The sequence below is a fragment of the Heptranchias perlo genome, chromosome 30 (genome assembly GCF_035084215.1).
Source record: "Heptranchias perlo isolate sHepPer1 chromosome 30, sHepPer1.hap1, whole genome shotgun sequence".
Taxonomy (NCBI): Eukaryota; Metazoa; Chordata; class Chondrichthyes; order Hexanchiformes; family Hexanchidae; genus Heptranchias; species Heptranchias perlo.
In genome coordinates this window covers 25,052,834-25,065,626 of record NC_090354.1, presented here as the reverse complement: position 1 = coordinate 25,065,626, position 12,793 = coordinate 25,052,834, and the positions used below count along the sequence as shown (strand labels likewise).

General features: G+C 45.7%; 1 protein-coding gene across 1 annotated transcript in view; it reads right to left on the bottom strand.

The window, feature by feature from the left end:
- The window catches only part of tmem98 (transmembrane protein 98), a 44,662-nt gene extending 40,813 nt beyond the window's left edge, over nucleotides 1-3,849 (bottom strand). Inside the window, exon 1 of the mRNA XM_067969072.1 lies at nucleotides 3,726-3,849. The gene's annotated coding sequence lies outside the window, so the exon portion shown is untranslated. The remainder of the gene's footprint in view (nucleotides 1-3,725) is intronic.
- Between the last annotated feature and the right edge of the window lie 8,944 nt (nucleotides 3,850-12,793).

Below are 12,793 nucleotides of genomic sequence, written 5' to 3'. Positions count from 1 at the left end.
AGAGAGTGAATACAGTATGAACACAGGCCCTGAGTGAGAGTGAATACAGTCTGAACACAGGCCCTGAATGAGAGTGAATACAGTATGAACACAGACCCTGAGTGAGAGAGTGAATACAGTATGAACACAGGCCCTGAATGAGAGTGAATACAGTATGAACACAGACCCTGAGTGAGAGAGTGAATACAGTATGAACACAGGCCCTGAATGAGAGTGAATACAGTCTGAACACAGGCCCTGAATGAGAGTGAATACAGTATGAACACAGACCCTGAGTGAGAGAGTGAATACAGTATGAACACAGGCCCTGAATGAGAGTGAATACAGTATGAACACAGGCCCTGAATGAGAGTGAATACAGTATGAACACAGACCCTGAGTGAGACAGTGAATACAGTATGAACACAGGCCCTGAATGAGAGTGAATACAGTATGAACACAGGCCCTGAGTGATAGAGTGAATACAGTATGAACACAGGCCCTGAATGATAGTGAATACAGTATGAACACAGACCCTGAGTGATAGAGTGAATACAGTATGAACACAGGCCCTGAATGAGAGTGAATACAGTATGAACACAGGCCCTGAGTGATAGAGTGAATACAGTATGAACACAGGCCCTGAATGAGAGTGAATACAGTATGAACACAGACCCTGAGTGATAGAGTGAATACAGTATGAACACAGGCCCTGAATGAGAGTGAATACAGTATGAACACAGACCCTGAGTGAGAGAGTGAATACAGTATGAACACAGGCCCTGAGTGAGAGAGTAAATACAGTATGAACACAGGCCCTGAATGAGAGTGAATACAGTATGAACACAGGCCCTGAATGAGAGTGAATACAGTATGAACACAGGCCCTGAATGATAGAGTGAATACAGTATGAACACAGGCCCTGAATGATAGAGTGAATACAGTATGAACACAGGCCCTGAGTGATAGAGTAAATACAGTATGAACACAGGCCCTGAATGATAGAGTGAATACAGTATGAACACAGGCCCTGAATGATAGAGTAAATACAGTATGAACACAGGCCCTGAATGAGAGTGAATACAGTATGAACACAGGCCCTGAATGAGAGTGAATACAGTATGAACACAGGCCCTGAATGATAGAGTGAATACAGTATGAACACAGGCCCTGAATGAGAGTGAATACAGTATGAACACAGGCCCTGAGTGAGAGTGAATACAGTATGAACACAGAACCTGAATGAGAGAGTGAATACAGTATGAACACAGGCCCTGAATGATAGAGTGAATACAGTATGAACACAGGCCCTGAATGATAGAGTGAATACAGTATGAACACAAGCCCTGAGTCATAATGAATATGGTATGAACACAGGACCAAAGTGATAGAGTGTGTACAGTATGAACACAGGCCCAGAATGATATAATGAGCACAATATGAACACAGGCTTAGAGTAATAGAGTACAGTATGAACACAGGCCCTGAGTGATAGTGAATACAGTATGAACACAGGCCCTGAATGACAGAGTAAATACAGTATAAACACAGGCCCTGAGTGACAGTGAGTACAGTATGAACACAGGCCCTGAGTGATAGTGAATACAGTATGAACACAGGCCTTGAATGACAGAGTAAATACAGTATGAACACAGGCCCTGAATGAGAGTGAATACAGTATGAACACAGGCCCTGAATGAGAGTGAATACAGTATGAACACAGGCCCTGAATGATAGAGTGAATACAGTATGAACACAAGCCCTGAGTGACAGTGAATACAGTATGAAAACAGGCCCAAAGTGATAGTGAGTACAGCATGAACACAGGCCCAGAGTGATATTGTGTACAGTATGAACACAGGCCCTGAATGATAACAGGGGAGGAATTTGCTGTGGTCATTGTGTGTTCCAAAAGAACCTGTTTACAATTCCAGTATAAATACCAAAGGAATTCTTCCTGCCCGTGTTTACAATGTTGCCCCACATAGCTAGCAGAACAAATCTTCCCTGGAGTGAACAGCAAGTCCGACCAGAACGGGATGGCATGAGCTGAACCAGTGACCCCACCCTGCTGTCTGACCTGCACCTGCAGTACTCTCCAACCTCACCACACTGCACAAATCTTTAATCTGCTTTTAAGCGGTCAAACCAAACATCTCGACCTGTAACTGCAACATTTATATTCTTACTTGCCAGGAGAAAAATGCATGATTGTAAAGAATCTGGCAGGGGCATCGCAGCTGACTAAACCAACCTCTGGGCATGACAGTTTGCTGTCACATGTGCAGGTAGCAGCCCTGGGTCTGCTCACCTCACAGAAGCCCGTGGTGGGGATGTCAGTCTGTCACAAACTCCTGGGCAGGCATCATTATCCACTCCTTCACTTGGCTGAATTCCTCGGGGTCTCTGGGTTTGCCGGAGTGCGAACGCAGGCAGGGGACACCAGTCTGCGTTAAGTCTGCACCAGTTTGTGTTAAAGGGATAGCGGGCAAAACTATCACACAAAACCCAATAAAATAAGGGGCATCCCAGTGGGTGGGCACAGCACGCATTACAGAACAGACCCACACAGGACAGGAAGGTGGCAGGACTGAGTCACCTGATCACAGCCAGTGCTGCAATTGATGGCAGTGCCTCCGTTCGGGTTGCCAACTCCGGTTGGACCTATTCCTGGATGTTTCACCATATGACCTCCTGCCCCCTCCAGTCAAACAACCTTTTTTTCGCATCTCCAATATTTTTATAACTAATCAAGGAAACTGTTCAAAGAAAATGATTAAAAAAGTTCTTTTTAATGCCCCGATGATTTTTCTCCAGGGTTTTTGCACCCAGCAGCTTCCAGGAGATTAATCGATAATTCCTGGAGACTCCAGGTCAATCCTGGAGGGTTGGCAAGGAGAGGGAGGAAATCAGCCACTCTTCATTCTCCTGATCAGGCTGCAGTAACAGCCCCCCACCCCCCGTTGGAAAGTGTATGTGGGGGCTTTGCAGTGCTGCCTTGATCGTTGAAGATACTGTGTGTGTCCGGGCTCACACACCAAGGTGGTCATTTGGATGAGGCACTGAGAGGTTGTTGCACTGCCCCTCTCCCCAGCCAGTGGACCTGTGCCCTGGGATGCTTTTGGGAGGAGAGGGAACAAGCTCCAGAAAGAGAGAAAAAAATAAAAGCAGTTCTACTGGAAATAATTTTCAACCAAATATGGAAACAGTCGAATCACTTGTCCGCAGACTGAAGCAACTTAAATCACAAAGATCACTAGGTCCTGGTTCAAACGCGCCGCCTCATTAAAACTGAGAGTGTTGTTCTAGTTTAGCCCAAGAACCCAGAGGCTGACCAGTACAGAGAGCCCTAAACCTGCCCAGCAAACACCGCAGCCTGCTCAAAACCCTTCGGGAAAAAAAAAGTCAACTTAAACTGCGGTCTGCGAGCAGAGTCCGCAGCCTGAGACCATCCCAGGACACATCGCAGCTCCACCCCGGGTTAGTTCCAACACTCCCACTCTGTGACCGAAGGACTCTCACATCAGACAGTATTCTTACCCTTTGGGCCTCCCTAGAGAGAGAAAAAAAGTTTTACAAGGGCCTGTCAATGTTTAACAGAACCCAACTGAGTCAAGTCAGAGCTCAGCGTTAAGAGGCTGCAATCCTGAGGAATTCCTGCATATCAGCACACAGCGGCAGTTAGACAATGGCAAGCAAGGCAGAGAGGGGCCAACCCTCACCCAGAAAGATGGCAAGCTACTCACACACAGATTTTAGAACGGTTACTTCCACTGCAGTAAGTCTGGAGCACGCTGCATGGCAGACAGAGGACGTTAGTTTACTTGGTGCAGTTAACAGGCTGGGAAGGTAACAAGATCAGAGGCAGGAAGTGGGATAGCAGAGGGAATGAGGTACCCTGGAATGTTGCTAATGCCTTTAATAGGATCAGTGCACAATACAGCAAAGGCAGGCTCCTCCCCCTCCAGTACTGAACAACTCCACTAAATCCAAATACATCAGCACCCACTCCTTCCCCCCATCACCCACTGACACAACTTTTGTAAAAACACTTTCATGCAACACGCCAGCTTTTTCTCTGTAAACTCGGACTGAATTGATTGTCTGAGGCCGAGAGCATGTTTTTCATTAACTCCCCACACTCAGCCAAAAGACCCGGGTTGCGTGATTCCAATTAACACAAACCTACAGCCTGAGCAGGTCAGAATCTGTGGCAAATGACCATGGGGGGAGCAGTGCTATTGTGAGTCCAGAGCTACTTTGCTGTTGGTTTTATGTTTCAGATCAGAGCCTGTAATGGTCATTTCCACTGGCAGGACGGTCAGTATCCAGAGGAGACAGATTTAAGATAATTGGCAAAAGAGCCAGAGGGGAGATAAGGAGATTTTTTTTTAACGCAGCGAGTTGTTATGATCTGGAATGCACTGCCTGAAAGGGTGGTGGAAGCAGATTTAATTGTAACTTTCAAAAGGGAATTGGATATATACTTGAAAAGAAAATATGTACAGGGCTATGGGGAAAGAGCAGGGGAGTGGGACTAATTGGATAGCTCTTTCAAAGAGTCGGCAAAGGCATGATGGGCCAAATGGCCTCCTGCTGTGCTCTATGATTCTATGATTTGCTAAATGTGTGGACTGTGATAAAAGGGAATTCTATTGCAGGTCAGTGTGTTCCAACACTGCTTCTCACTGACTACGTGATATCCCACTGTGAGGGCCCATGGAAGCAAGTGCCACACGCTGGCACTAAATTGGGAGACAGTCGCTCAGATCACCATCTTTAATTTGCCATGTTCCCCTCCACCAATTGGCTCCTGTTCGGGATGCAGCTTCACAAAAGCCCTCCGACACTTTGCACTGCACCATATGGGAGCCGAGACTCCCTACATTACAACAGTGACTACACTTCAAATGTACTTCATTGGCTGTGAAGCGCTTTGGGATGTCCTCAGGTCGTGAACGGTGCTGTATAAATGCAAGTCTTTCTTTTTTAAACAGAGCAGTTGGGTTGGATGCACACACTCGCACATACTTCGAGTGAGGGTAATCATTAGTGATCAGGAGTGAAAGTCTTGTCTGATTTTTGTCCCCCTCCCTAACCCAGGAGTAGTGAGGCCAGTTGAAGCATTCCCATGTACTGTATGTGGATGAGATCAGCTAACTCAACACAGATTGAGAATTGAACCTGGGACCTTCCTTTCTATAAGGTTTAGAGAATTGTAAGAACTTAGTTCAACCTAAAAACTTCATGGGCTGCATTTTCCTCTGCTATCCTGCTCCAGATCAGGTAGGATAGTGGGGGAAAATGGGCCAAAAGCTGAGGCCCACTGCTGCATTTACACCGAGACCTCGATTTCACTGCCCTCCTCCACAGCTGCAATGGCCAACAGCTGCTCCTTGTCTGCCTGCGGCACGCAAATGCTGGCAGGGAGGTGAGGCCTGGTGAGATGTCCTCCATTTCCCTGCTTACCCCCACTGTCTCCGCCATCCCCACGCAGCGCCAAGGAAAAGGTGGCGGTAGGCCCTGAGGTAGTGGCGGTAATGGCCCACAATCACCCTCTGGAGGGAGAGGCCTAAACAACAACCTCCACCTTTCTACTTCAGGGCTCTTCCTCCCCTTTTAACTCATCTCCGCCTCTTCAGGTGCAATAGTGGCGGTCTCACTGCAGCACTGCTACTATTTCCCGGCCTTGCGGCAGTGGGCTCCCACTCGGTTGCGGTGAGCCCTCCCGGCATAACAAACAACCTCCAGGCTCAGGAAAATGACTCGGGGTTACGGCGGGGTCACAATGGCGGGTTGGAGTTCCCACCCCCACCGCTTTTCCGCCGAGAAGAGAAGAACCCCATCCTACGTGTGACTCCTGAGGCTCCATTGATCACAGATCAAAGAACTTGGACACTTCTGTACTAGTCCAGAGGCCGCCCTCTTGTAAACGTCACCATTCTCGAACGTTGAGCCTAAACAGGGAGGGTTAGCAGGCTATTTGACCACGGCTGACGCTGAAGCTGAGCCTGATCCTGTTCTCACCCAAAGTCCGCGAATCACTGAGGCAGATTATAGCACCTTACTGCCACCCGGGCTGGAATCGGGTAACTCAGCATGGACCAGGATCAAACCTGGTGCATTTCTGGTCTCCCTGACTCGTTTTCCACAGAGGGCCTTGCCGTCACCTACTGAGCCACCCAAGTAGCCAAGTCATTGTTGGGATTCCATGTCCTTCGCCTCACCACCTCCCTCTTCTCTTTTGAAATGCCCCTTACAACCTACCTCTTTGACCAAGCTTTTGCTCACCTGTCGTAATGTCTCCTTCTTTAGCTCACTGCCAATTTTTGTCTGAAGTGCCTTGGGACATTTTGCCACGTTGAAGACGCTATATAATTGCAAGTTGTTGAAGTTGTTCTGCTCTAAAGGTTCCCCACAAACAAACTCTTGAATCTAGTTTAACTACAGTGAGACAATGAATTAGCACATCCTGTACGAGCCAGCCCAACGTTAAATACCTGTTTCATTAATAGAAGAAACATTTTTGATGCAAGACATTTTCTACAGCATGCTTCGGGCTTTAAATTAATAACTTTTTGCTGCTAAACGGGTCGTAGAATATTCGCTGTATCATAATTACACTCAGATTGTGTGTACATCCTCACATAATACCTCAAGCAGGGAAACATGTAAAGAAACTGTGAGCTTTGCTTCATCCCCAAGCTGACTCCCCTCCCAGAGCCTTCTTCCTTCCCCCCCTCCCCCGCACACAACCACGATCTGTCTTCACCCCAGCTGCATCGTTCTGGGCCTCACCTCTTGCCCCAGCCGCTTGCATTTCCTGTGTATTAAACATTGCTCCCTGTGCAGTGTGCGTAGGCCTCCAGTAGGCAGTCAAAACCTCTGTGATGGGAGTAACAATCATTCATTAATCTGTGTACCATAACAGAACAAAATGTTACTGGTCTCTAAACACTCCGGTCGTATCTAACGACACATTACAAATATAATGCTTGCACAACCCAGATAAATGTGGGCCCTTGATATTAAACTGTGACAGAGCCATCTTTCAGGTGCAGAGTAACAAAGAAATAACTTGCATTTATATAGCACCTTATCCTGGCCTCAGGATATTCCAAACAGCTTCGCAGCCAATGAATTACCTTTGAAGTTCAGTTACAGGTGTCAGGCTTGACTCAGTTGGTGACACCCTTGCCTCTGAGCAGGTTGTAGGTTCAAGGCCCACTCCGGAGACTTGAGCACAAACTCCAGGCTGACACTTCCAGTGCAATACTGAGGGAGTGCTGCACTGTCTGAGGTGCAGTCATTCGGTTGAGACGTTAAACAAAGGCCCCGTCTACCCTTTCAGGTGGACATAAAAGATCCCATGGAGCTATTCAAAGAACTACTCGCAGGGGAGTCCTGGCCATTATTTATCACTCAATCAACATCATTAAAAAATCACAGATTATCTGGTCATTATCACATTGCTGTTTGTGGGAGCTTGCTGTGCGCAAATTGGCTGCTGTGTTTTCTACATTACAATAGTGGCTACACTTCAAAAATACTTGATCGGCTGTAAAGCATACGGGCCGTCCTAAAGTTGTGAAATGTGCTATAAAAATACAAGTTCTTTCTTGTTATCCAGGCAAACGCACCAACCAATTCGCACACAGCAAGATCCCAAAAACAACAAAACAGTCTCCATTATTCCCATACGTGCTGCTGCTGTGCTTTCTCTTCAGGTTTTTTCAGATGAACTTGGAAAGCATTGCTAAGCAAGCTCATTCATTTACCTCAATTTTGAAGCATGACATAGTAACAAGGAGACAATGAAGGTTAAAGAGAAATGATGATAGAACTTTCACACCTCATTCTCAAACAAACGGGCCTCAAGTTCTTCCCTTGAAGGGATCCAAAGAAATACGGCAAATCCTGAATCCAAGAGAACACGATGGAAAATGGTATGAGCTCAGGATGATGCAGGTAGCCATCATCTGATGAATCTGCAAGCTCTGAAGGAGCTACAATAATGAAGAGCTATTTTTGTACAATATCATTGTCAGTGAGAGCAAAGCCTAGGAGTTAGTGTTTTGCGGTATTAGTGGACATACAATTTATGCATTTGTACAACATTCCTTTGTCCGCTACTTTAACAGAGGTGTTTACGCCTGCATTAGTACAGCAGACAAAACATCGTCTTATAAATAGGATAAGCATTTATCCACTAATATTAATAACAGATTTTTAGGCTCAATAAAGTAAATAGTACAGCAAAAAACAAGAGTTAAGAAATAATTTATTATTTTGTCAATAATACATTGCGACAATCTACATTTTAGTTCTTTTCTCTCCAGCTCAGCTGATATTCTCTCATGAGAGACTCACATTAAGTAGATATAAAGGGGCTAGTTTTCTGAGTTCATGCGACTGGCAAAGAGCCTGGCCCTCTGGGAGAGCATATCGGGAAATCAAGAGGCGACTCTGACAGGAAAGGCTACAAGGGATAAAAAAAATTCCAAAACAAACGGCGGGAGCCCCAATTCTACGATAGGTATTTCCAGGAATCCTGAAAACAGATCTTTTACCCTTAAACATTTTTTTCATTCATTCCCAAGATGTGAGGGTCGCTGGCAAGACGGGCATTTATTGCCCATCCCTAGTTGCCCTGAGAAGGTGGTGGTGGGCCTTCTTCTTGATGCTGCTGTCCAGCACCCACATGCATGTAGCCCACACCCCTCAGCCTGAAGGCTTCTGCTCAGGAAGAGCCTGCGCCTTGAGGCAAGTCAGGCCTTAGCATTGTCAATCATCTTAAGCCCCACCTCTTTACCCAAGCTCCACTTCCTATCCAGTTCGGCCTGGGCCTTGATTTGCTGCCTTGAGGCAGGAACACAGCTCAGTAGCAATATCCTGTTTAACATCTTTAGTAATTATTGAGCCAAACAAGTATGTTTATTATTTTCCCTCATTCCTTGCTCTTCCATTCAGCTCCATGGTTGCCACTTTTGCTCTGAAGTCCCATTCTTCACAGAAAAAAAAACATTATATACTATCAGATCTGCCATTTTTTTTCAATTTACCATCTTTAATGTGTATACACGTCACATGCAAATGTTATATTTCTCCCTCTAAACAGCCAGTGTAATTAAAAACGCCACCAAACTACAGTACCATAGATAGGTGAGTTATTTTAGAATAATTGCACTGAAAAATAGTTTGCCAGGAGAATTTCTCAGAGGAAATTTATTTCACATCAGAATTAATCCCCATGTTGGCTTGTAAACTGGATAGGAACAGGAATTTGTGGTGTTGCACAGCGACATCTGCTGGATATGCCAGGCAAATAACAGACTGAATAAAGTGTCATTGGGAGGGTGAGCAGTTAACTAAAAGTAAGGGCTGTAGCCAGGATCAAACATTTACTGAGACAAATATGGCCACCCTACCCACAACAAACATGAGTGACTGGTGTCACACGTTGTGAAACACTGGGCAGTGTGACCAGTGTCACAAATTGTGAAACACTGGGCAGTGTGACCAGTGTCACACATTGTGAAACACTGGGCAGCGTGACGAGTGTCACACATTGTGAAACACTGGGCAGTGTGACTGCTTTCGCACATTGTAAAACACTGGGTAATATGACTGGTGTCACACACTGTAAAACACTGGGTAATATGACTGGTGTCACACACTATAAAACACTGGGTATTATGACTGGTGTCACACACTGTGAAACACTGGGTAGTGTGACCGATGTCACACACAGTGAAACACTGGGTAATATGACTGATGTCACACACTGTGAAACACTGGGTAATATGACTGATGTCACACATTGTGAAACACCGGTTAGTGTAAATGGTGTCACACACTGTGAAATACTGGGTAATATGACTGGTGTCACACACTGTGGAACACTGGGTAATATGACTGGTGTCACACACTGTGGAACACTGGGTAATATGACTGGTGTCACACACCCGTGGAACACTGGGTAATATGACTGGTGTCACACACTGTGAAACACTGGGTAATATGACTGGTGTCACACACTGTGAAACACTGGGTAATATGACTGGTGTCACACACTGTGAAACACTGGGTAATATGACTGGTGTCACACACCGTGAAACACTGGGTAATATGACTGGTGTCACACACTGTGGAACACTGGGTAATATGACTGGTGTCACACACTGTGAAACACTGGGTAATATGACTGGTGTCACACACTGTGAAACACTGGGTAATATGACTGGTGTCACACATTGTGAAACACTGGGTAATATGACTGGTGTCACACACTGTGGAACACTGGGTAATATGACTGGTGTCACACACTGTGAAACACTGGGTAATATGACTGGTGTCACACACTGTGAAACACTGGGTAATATGACTGGTGTCACACACTGTGAAACACTGGGTAATATGACTGGTGTCACACACTGTGAAACACTGGGTAATATGACTGGTGTCACACACTGTGGAACACTGGGTAATATGACTGGTGTCACACACTGTGAAACACTGGGTAATATGACTGATGTCACACATTGTGAAACACCGGTTAGTGTAAATGGTGTCACACACTGTGAAATACTGGGTAATATGACTGGTGTCACACACTGTGGAACACTGGGTAATATGACTGGTGTCACACACCGTGGAACACTGGGTAATATGACTGGTGTCACACACTGTGAAACACTGGGTAATATGACTGGTGTCACACACTGTGAAACACTGGGTAATATGACTGGTGTCACACACTGTGAAACACTGGGTAATATGACTGGTGTCACACACCGTGAAACACTGGGTAATATGACTGGTGTCACACACTGTGGAACACTGGGTAATATGACTGGTGTCACACATTGTGAAACACTGGGTAATATGACTGGTGTCACACACTGTGAAACACTGGGTAATATGACTGGTGTCACACACTGTGAAACACTGGGTAATATGACTGGTGTCACACATTGTGAAACACTGGGTAATATGACTGGTGTCACACACTGTGGAACACTGGGTAATATGACTGGTGTCACACACTGTGAAACACTGGGTAATATGACTGGTGTCACACACTGTGAAACACTGGGTAATATGACTGGTGTCACACACTGTGAAACACTGGGTAATATGACTGGTGTCACACACTGTGAAACACTGGGTAATATGACTGGTGTCACACACTGTGGAACACTGGGTAATATGACTGGTGTCACACACTGTGAAACACTGGGTAATATGACTGGTGTCACACATTGTGAAACACTGGGTAATATGACTGGTGTCACACACTGTGGAACACTGGGTAATATGACTGGTGTCACACACTGTGGAACACTGGGTAATATGACTGGTGTCACACATTGTGAAACACTGGGTAATATGACTGGTGTCACACACTGTGAAACACTGGGTAGTGTGACCGATGTCACACACTGTGAAACACTGGGTAATATGACTGGTGTCACACACTGTGAAACACTGGGTAATATGACTGGTGTCACACACTGTGAAATACTGGGCAGTGTGACTGGGCTCACACACTAAGAAACAAACATCCCAAAGTACTGGAAACATACTATTATTGGGCCAAAGTGTATTTGTAATAGAGCTGAGCTCTTGACACTCCATATGTTTAGAGGTGCAGATTTTTGTATATTTGGTCCCTTCACATGCTGGGAGATACAGATTCCCTAGAAAAGGTTCAGAGGAGGGCCACTAGATTAATATCTAGTTTTAAAACTCTCAGATACCACAACTGGCTATGGGAGTTGGGTCTTTTGATTTGATTGAAGTATTTTAAATGAAGGGACTGGACTGTGTACATGTGGACAGATTATTTGAATTCGGTAAGTTAGGGAGAATGAGGGGACATGTGTATAAGTTACGTCAGCACAATATTAGTTTGGATGTCAGGAGGTTTTCCTTTTCACAGAGAGTCACCGACCTTTGCAATAAGTCGCTGGCTCGTGCAGTGAGTGCCACTTCACTGCAAATGTACAAAAGGGGGCTGGATAGTCCCTGATATCGCTGCTGAGAAAGGGTTAGTGAGACGCTGGGTAATGTACCTCGTAGTTATTGTTATCTCCAGGAACCCACTTTCGACAGCACTTCCCAAACCTGCAACCTCCACCACCTAGAAGGACAAGAGCAGCAGGTGCATGGGAACATCACCACCTCCAAATACCCCCCAAGTCACACACCGTCCTGACTTGGACATATATCGCCATTCCTTCATGGTCACTGGGTCAAAATCCTGGAACTCCCTCCCTAACAGCACTGCGGGAGAACCTTCACCACACGGACTGCAGCGGTTCAAGAAGGCGGCTCACCACCACCTTCTCAAGGGCAATTAGGGATGGGCAATAAATGCTGGCCTTGCCAGTTGTCTCCCATATCCCAAGAACAAATTAAAAAGAAATCACCTTCAGGGGTCCCAGAATTCTTTTTTCCTCGAATTGGCGCAGTGTTTTAAAAAAATTAAATCTGTGTTTTTGCCTCTCCCAGGACATTACATGGCTGTTGGTGGGAGTACTGGGGGACATGTTATAACACAACCGAATGGGACAGGTTCGATGGACCCGCTAGTCTTTTTCTATCTGTCTTTTTCGTAGGTTTTGTAAATCAGAGACCTTAGTCATATTGTCAACTTTTTCACCCCAGCTCTAGCTCCGCAATGTGTGACATCAGTCATATCAGAGTACACCGGTGTATTCGTTCGAGGTCAGTGCTTGGAGGCTGTTGTTCGAAAGGAATCAAGTTCTCCAAGATCTTTGTCATTTCCCATCAGGCTACAACACCAGATCCT